This window comes from Canis lupus, chromosome 8 (assembly GCF_003254725.2).
Source record: "Canis lupus dingo isolate Sandy chromosome 8, ASM325472v2, whole genome shotgun sequence".
NCBI classification, from domain to species: domain Eukaryota; kingdom Metazoa; phylum Chordata; class Mammalia; order Carnivora; family Canidae; genus Canis; species Canis lupus.
In genome coordinates this window covers 18,178,787-18,187,782 of record NC_064250.1, presented here as the reverse complement: position 1 = coordinate 18,187,782, position 8,996 = coordinate 18,178,787, and the positions used below count along the sequence as shown (strand labels likewise).

Here is an 8,996-nt window from a genome sequence, read left to right as displayed (position 1 = left end):
CTTTTGTCTTGGGCTGTAAAATTTGGAGAGCCCATCTTAACAAACTATAGAATTCAGAACAAGCATGGGGAGCGGCAGAGGGAGAGGGAATGGGAGAAGCAGACTCCCCACTGAGCAGGGAGCCGGACTTGGGGCTCAATCCCAGGACCTCAGGATCGTGACCTGAGCCTTACGCAATACTTAACCAGCTGAGTCACCCAGGTGCCCCAGACCAAGATTAGAGACATAATTTGCTAAACTGACAGGAATATCTCCTTACAAAATTAACCAGGTCTAGGACTTTTCTCTTTTACTCTTTCCTTCTCTTCCTTCTTTCCTTTTCTTTTTTCTTTTCTCTTTTGTATTGCCCAATATCAATGTCTCTTTCTCAGAAAGTACTCCCTATTTCCCTATATTAGATTAGGTCTCAAGACTATACTTTCAGGGATCATTTCTATAGTTTGTTACTAGATTAGGTCTCTTCTAACACCTTTTTATACCTCCCTCCATGTGTCTATTTACTTATCATAATTGTAACTGTGGAATACTCGTAGAATTAATTATTGGGAATCTGTTTCTTCACAAGTTCCCAAGTGTATCTATTAGGGCAGAAGTCAGATATGGTTTGTTCACTGTTGTATAAATCAGCACTTGACATTCTGTCAGATAGTAGGTCTTGAGTAACTGTTGAGTGAAATTGTGTCTTGCTTTACAGTGTCTTACCAAAGCAAAGGAAATCATGGATGTGATACAACAAAACAAAAAAGCAAAGAACAGCCTAGAAAATATGGTATTCAAATAAGAGATTTAAGGTTGGCTTTTCAAAATGTTTATGGATAATATGAAAGCTTAGAATAGCCATTTTAAGAGGATTTCATAATCAAATCACGTTTTGTATTTTGTATTAAGATTATAGTCATAAATCCAGAAGCAAGAGGCTTACATACTATCTTGACCCTTACTCTACTCTCTCCAAAATAAGCAATAAAATCAGAATATGCTTTACTTTTTACATCTGCAGTCAGTGTAACTGTGTTTTTAGGGAAAGACATAATTAAGAGATTTTAATCAATGAATTCATGACATGTCAAAATTCCTATCATAAATATGATAATTTAGGTTTGGTATACATGTTTTTTTACTTATGAAGTAAGAAGCTATATTAGTCAGGACATGCTAACTTTTATTTTTAAGAAACTAAATTCTCAGTGGATTAAGACAATACAAGTATATGTATCATCTATACAAAGTACAGTTTGGATGTTGCTGGCTGACTGAGTCTCCTACTACCGGTACTTCCATAACCAAGGGTCCTTTCAGTTTGTGGTGCTATTGAAGCTTGGGCTATACAGTCCTATGCTGAATCTTATGCATCCAATTGGGAGATGAGAGAATGTGGAAGATCTGGGAAATCTAGGACTACAAATGGTGTATGCCACATCAGCCAGCATTCTGTTTACTATAATAAGCCACATTCCCCCACTACAACTGCAAGGAAGCCTGGAAAGAGGAGATGGTTATGGTGATCATACGGACAGTGTTTGCCACTAAAGGATTCATAAAATCTGAGAATAGTCATTTCAAAGTAATAACTAAAAAAATATGGTAAAAAGAAAACACATAACTTAAAAAGTATACACGTTGCAGATTAACCAAAAGGCATGGCTGGTTAGTTAACTATGACTATTTCCATCTTACAATTATTTATCCAAACATTCATTTAAAAAACAGCATTATTTCAAGATGACTAATAGTTTTTGGTTCAAGAAATATAGCCTCATCGGAAATTGTATATCTGTATTAAAATAGAAAAAAGCAGAAGCATAACAGTATTATTTTTTAAATATGCAGCTTACCAACAGATTTAAATGGATTCATTTTAGGATAATATACATTGATCCCAAAAGGTTATACAAACATAATTTTCAAGCACCTCAAGACTCTGAATCCATTACATGTTTAGGGTCACCAACTCATACATCAAGGTCACAGCCATCACTTCTAATTTCCATGGTAATGAAATATTGTAACCGTTTTGAGTTATTAGTGCTTCAAGGATTGTTGAACAGAAGATCAATGATGACATGACTTTGCCTCAAAGTTCATTTTAGGAATTCTCTGGCTATGTAAAAATCATCCCCAAAATGCAGCTCTTTACCAGAGAGAGTACATTTCTAGGAAGTATTCCTCCTAGACTTTGTCGGTAAATTGGAAAAATACTTCATTTTAAATCATCTGAAAGAAGAAAAGTTTAAAAAATGTATTTTAAAATTAAAGGTACAGAACTTATGGTAAAATATAATCCCATGTTGTTAGAGAAAAAGAGAGATTCACATTCAAAAAATAATACAGCATGGCCCTAAAAGTTTATAGGATGTATGGAAGTTAAGATGTGATCAAACTATAGCCACATTATCTCATAAAATGAAAATCTGATTTGTAGCCTATCTTTCTCAAAGCCTTTAATTATTTTACTGAGTTTTCAGAAGAATGAAAAAAATTACTATTGATAAAAAGTTAGATATCTTAAAGAAGATAATCTGTGAAAGTATTTATCTATTTTTAATTAAACATTATAAAATGTTACAGCAACATAATTATAAATTAGAGCTGAAAATTGGTTATAATTCATTTGAAAAAATCCTATAACCACTGTATCTATTATGCAGTATAATTGAAAGAATTCATAACACACTCTAGACTACCCACACACATTAAGCCTTTCATAAAGGTAAAAATATGTGGCATATCAACTAAAGGAAAACACAGGAAAGACTAGGGAGCCCAAAAGACTTCCAGATGCAGTTCCATAAGGCCTATTTTTAATAGGACAGGATACACTTCATTTTGTTATTGTGGTCCACCAAGATACCAGTGAAGAATCTTGATTTCAGCAGAGTTTGGACGTGAATCCAGCAGGGTCTTTTGGTAAAGCCAGAGATTGTGACCTGTTAAACCTGGTGTAAGCCATTAAGCAATACATTCCTAAACAATGTAAACAAACTAGCCTGGGTGTCTCCAGGAGAGTTTCAAAATTCAAATGTCACTAGCTACTCTGCTTCATCTTTATCTTGGCCAAGGGTCAGTATCAGTAATTCAAACATTCCTGGACCTGAGCCTAATGCTATCTGCCCCAGCTAAGCTGTAAGATCACTCTATCTTGTACAAACACAAGGCAGATGTTCATATAACACACTGGCTTCTTGATACTCTACCTTTAGACTATGAAGCAAATAAACTTGAAGAAACGTGTAAAGTTTACACCAGGATTATTCATATTTGGAAACAATAAAGTGGTTTAAAAATAATAGTTCTTTATCATACTAACTCATAGGACATAGACTAAACACTTAAATATATTTAATCACAAGTAGTATGCATTTGTCAGTGAATGGTGAAAAGGTTGTTATGTCTTGTTCATTTAAATTTTACAGGCCTTTACTTATCCTATTGAACTTCCTAGACAAGACACTAGAGTACTGTCGGGGGCGTGGGGAGGGCGGCGAGGGGAGACAGTACTTCAGATCTCCTTCTTTGACTCCTTTATTTTTATTCATTCTTTATTTAGCAAATATTTGTTACATGTGCCTAGCCAAATTTTTGGGATATATCAGTGAAAGAGATGTAAATATTCCTACTCTTATGAAGCATATATTTTGGTAGGGGTGACAGAAAATAAATGATGAAAACAATGAATCAGTCAACGCTACAGTATAATATACTGTTTAGGTGCTATTAAAATATAATGGAAAATAGCAGGAAAAAAGAGTATCAATAATATATCTGCATAAAAAGCACAGTTGCAGAATTAAATAGGTTAAGAGGGAAAGTGGCCTCATTGTAGAGGTAAAATTTAAGCAATCATGTAAAAATGCCATAGGGCTATCTGGAGAAGAGCATTGCAGGAAAACAAACTCCACAGTACAAAAGTCCTACAATAGGTGCTTTCCTATTATGTGGAAGATATGGCAAGGAGGCCAATGTGACCGGAATGTATATAAAGGTAAGAAGGAGAAAACAGCAAGCTGTATGATTGTCTAGGTAGAGGGAAACAAGACGAAGAGATAAGGATTTATAGATAATTTTAATGGTTTTGTATAAAATGATGACAGTTTGAGAAGTGATATGATCTGACTTAACATTTTGTTAAGAATAGATTGTAATGGCCAAGGGTAGAAGCAGGACTACTAGTTAAGAGGCTACTATGGATATGCAGACAAGAGATGATGAGGCATTATATTAAGTTGGTAACACTGGATGGGATTAGAAGCAGTCATGTTCTGGATATGTTTTGAGGGGAGAAACAATAGACAATGGAGTATGTGAAAAAAAAAAGAGAGGAATCAAGGAGAACACCAAGTTTTTATACCAAGCAACAGGAAGGATAGAGAACAACTTAAACAGGGAGGACTGTTGGCTGAACATAGTTGGTGAGGGAAGGTCAGGATACTTGACATCTTGGAGATGTCAAGAGAATACTGATATATATATATCACTATATATATAAAATATAGTCTATATTTATATATATTATTAGTATACTTTTATACTAAAAATATACTAAATTTTTATACTAAAAATATATATTATATATATAAAATATATACTATCTTTTATTTTTTATTTTTATTTTTTACTATCTTTTATAGTATATATTATATATAATATTAGAAAGAATTATATATAGTTCTATAAATATTATTCTTTTGAGATAGATTTGGGCAAGAAATACATATATGATGGTATTAAAAGCCTTGGGAAGATATGAACTCACCAAGAGAGGGAGGACGCTAACAGAAAAGGAAAGAACCAGTGATGGAGCCCTGGTACTTATCAATATTAAAAAGCCAATGAGAAAGCAAATAACTACAAAAGGGAACAAGGAAATGGCAGGAGTGTGTGGAATACTGGAAGCTCAGTAAAGAAAGATTATGGGAGAGCAGGGACAAATTAACTGTATAATCATATGAAATACTAATAGTTCAAGTAAAGTAAAAATTGAGAATTACCCATTATATTTCACAACATCAAAGACAGTAAATTGTAACTTTGAGAAAAGCAAACTCAGGAGTGGTAGAGGCAAAAAACTGAAAATGGTAGAAGAGGAGTTGGAGACAAAAAGAGAAGTACCCTCAAGGAGCCTGGCTGCAAAGGAGATTTTTTAGGAAATACATCAGTAGCCAGAGAAGAATGTGCAGTTAAAAGGCAGTTTATTTGTAAAATGAGATAAAAAAAAATAGAGAGGCATGTTTGTGCATTAATGGAAATGAGTCTAATAGGAGTGAAATTTGGTGATGCAGAAGAGATGCATTAATTAAAGTCATTATCATGCTAACAATCAAGGAAAGTCTTCATAAATCACTTAGGAAAAAACTTATTTATTCTCCCCAATCTTATAATGTAAGTATTATTATTATCCTTATTTTAAAAAGATGTGAAAACCCAGACACAGAGGAGATAACTAAGTTACTCAAAGTCATACAAATAGAAGTATTTCAAACCAGACAGTCTAGGTGTAGGGTCCTTAAGAATGCTGGCTATTCTATGCTACCCCTAGAAGGGAGAATTGCTAGAATAATGCTCTTGAAAGGCTAGAGTGAATGTGTTCTAGGGCACAAAAAGGGGGCATTAGTGTTGGTGTTAAACTGAAACAGATAATATGCTTGAGGGACACCTGGGTGGCTCAGTGGTTGAGAGCCTGCCTTCAGCCCAGGGTGTGATCCTGGGGTCCTGGGATCGAGTTCCACATTGAGCTCCCTGAGGGGAGCCTGCTTCTCCCTCTGCCTGTGTCTCTGCCTCTCTCTCTCTGTGTCTCTCATAAATAAATAAATAACATATTTTAAAAAAATTTTTAAAAAGATAATATGCTTGAAGGTATTAATGTTGATGTTACCATAAGGTTAGATGTGATGTGATGGTAGGAGTTTTGCAAGTCTGTCTATCTGTACCTCTCTCTCTTCAGAAACAGTCTTGAAACTATCATTACTATTGATGCCTTAGTTCCAGCCAACAAATTGGGTTTACTCCTCATTGCTCTGAGGAATAATGCACACCATGAGAACTGTGTGGAATCCCAGTAAGATAGTGTTATGAAATACTTATTATAGGATTTGGATTTTGGTTAGGCTATTTGGGGAGGGTAAAGAAAGCAGAGTTTTGGTTTTGGTATAAAAGGATACAGAAATAATCCTATTAGGTAAATTAACTCATCTACAGGGAGAGCTAGATGATTTTGAGCATCTTCTTATGTGCTTATTTTCATCAATATATCTTCTTCTGTTGAATGAATGTTAAAATTATTGCCCATTTCTCAATGGGTTGTTTGTCTTGTTGAGTTGTAAGTATTCTTTATATGGTCTAGACACAAGTTCTTTGTCAGGTATATGTTTTATAAATAGTAATGCCCAGTCTGTAGATTGTCTTTCTCATTTTCAAAATGGGGTCTTTTAAGATCAAAAGTTTTTAATTTTTATAAAGCCCAATTTATTGATTTTTCTTTTATGTCTCATGGTTTTTTCTCATATTTAAGAAATATTTGAAAAACCCAAAATTACAAAGATACGCTTTTATAATTTTTCTTGAAATTTCATAGTGTTTGGGGCACTTGGGTGGCTCAAGTGGTTGAGCATCTGCCTTTGACACATGTCATGATCCCGGGGTCCTGGGATCAAGTACCACATAGACTCCCCACAAGGAGCCTGCTTCTCCCTCTGCCTATGTCTCTGCCTCTCTCTATGTGTCTCTCATGAATAAATAATTCAAATCTTTAAAAAATATATAAATTTCATAGTGTTAGCCCTCACATTTAAATTAATAATCTATACTGAGTTAAATTCTTACATGGTATTAGGTAAAGAGATTTCCTTGCTTGTTTGCTTTCTTCCTCCCTTCTTTTGGCTTGCTGACTGGCTAGTTTATGGTTCTCCAATAGTTTTAGAACTATATGTTGAAAATACTAGCCTTAGCCTATTTAACTGCATTGGCACATAAATCGGTTGACTAATGACCAGTGATGTCGAGGTCCTAATCCTTGGAACCTGTGAATGTTACCCTATATGGCAGAGGGGTTTTGCAGATTGGTTAATTTGAGAATCTTGTGATGGAGAGATTATCCCAGGTTATCCAGATGGACCCTAGTTATAACCATACATTTTCTTAAAAGAAGAAGGAAGACAGATATTTTACTACTGAAAAGAAAGTAGCCATGTGATGGGGGGGTTGGGGAGTAGAGTCAGAGAGGGAAAATGCTATGCCACTGCTTTTAAAGATGGAGGCAAGGGCAACAAACAGGAATAAGGAATACAGGCAGCCAGGCACTGGAACAGGGAAAGGGAAAGAAACAATTTCTCTCCTAAAGACCTGGAGGGAGTATGACCCTGACAACACTTTGATTTTGGCACAGTAAAATCCAATTGGTACTTCTGGCCTACAAAAATGTAAGAGAATATATTTTTTAAGCCACCAAGTTTGTGATAACTTGTTACTATAGCTATAGGAAACTACTATAGAAACTTTATTGAAAACAGTTACTGATCGAGAGTTTATAGCTGGACTCTGTTCTTTTCCATTTGTCAAATAGCCTATTTTTATGTTAATATAAAATGTGTCTCCTGATTATTGAGCTTTAAAATAACTCTTGAAATTAAGACATGGCATATAGAAGTAAAAAGCCAGACTGAAAAAACAAAGCAAGCAAACAAACAACAACCTCAGACAGTAAAAATAGTTCCACAGGAGAACAGAGTTCTAATACATAAATTAAAACAACAACAACAACAACAACAACTATGATTAGCATTGCAAGGAATTAAATATGTGATGAAAAATTTTACTCTATAAAAGGAATAAAATGGAAGATTTTAGGACTGAAAACACAATAATTGATATAAGACACTCAATGAATAAGGAGGGAGTCAATGAATTAAAAAGCCATTCAGAATAAACTATATACACTAAATTATAAAAGCACAAAAGAGATGGAAATTCAAAAAAGAGTGACCCAGAATACTAGAGGTTTTAACCTTTTTTAAGAGTACAAAAACACTATGTAAACTGTAAATGCAAGGAATTTTCCAAAACTGAGTGAAGATATGAAGCCATATATTACATAAGTTTTATAAATCCCATGTTGGATAAATAGAAGTTAAAACATACTTAGGCATTTAACAATATAGCTAATGAAAAACCAATGAAAAAGAAAAACATATATAGTAAGCTATAAGGGAAAAAAAAAGCCATCTCTAAAAGAGCAACAGAAAAACTAAGAACAGATTTCTCCACAGACACAAGAAATGTCCAAAGAAAATATAATAAAACTCTAAATGGATGGGGAGAATAAACTTCCAAATTGAATTCTCTATTAACTAAAAATATTATTTAAAAATGAAGGTAACATAAAGAAATATTCAAACAAAAACTGAGAGAATTCATCACCAGCAGATGTGTACTGAAGAGAATGCTAATAAACACTTCTCATGCACAAGGAAAAATGGGCCCAGATGAAAGGTAAGAGATTCAAGGAGGATTCAAGGCCAATGGAAAAATACATACAATATGAATAATTTAAAAAAACCCTGATATAGCTAAATTCATATTATCCAAATAGTTTTAAAAATAGCATTCTTACCAGAGATAAAGAAATAATACAAGAAATGGCTAATTCAGCAGGACTAAGTTCCCCAAACCCTGTACACTCCAAAGAAATGTCTTTTGAAAAACATTTTCCAAAGAAAAGTTCATTTTCGGGATTAGACTTTGGACAGCTCCCAGGAGCTATCTTCTGAGCCCTTGTAATTTTCTACCTGATTTTTGTATGTCTGATTAAGGAATGCACTTGTTACGATGAGTACTAGATGCTGTATAGAAGTGTTGAATCATTATATTGTGTACCTGAAACTAATATTATACTGTATATTAACTAAATCGAATTTAAGTAAAAACTTAAAAGATTATTTTTATATCTCTGAAGCCCTGAGCCATGCTACAATGTGACTAGATAAATTTATCCTGACAATTTG

At 33.9% G+C, this 8,996-nt stretch overlaps 1 pseudogene; it reads left to right on the top strand.

The window, feature by feature from the left end:
* Positions 1–408: 408 nt before the first annotated feature.
* LOC112658223 (small nucleolar RNA U3) lies at positions 409–523 on the top strand (annotated as a pseudogene).
* Positions 524–8,996: the final 8,473 nt, after the last annotated feature.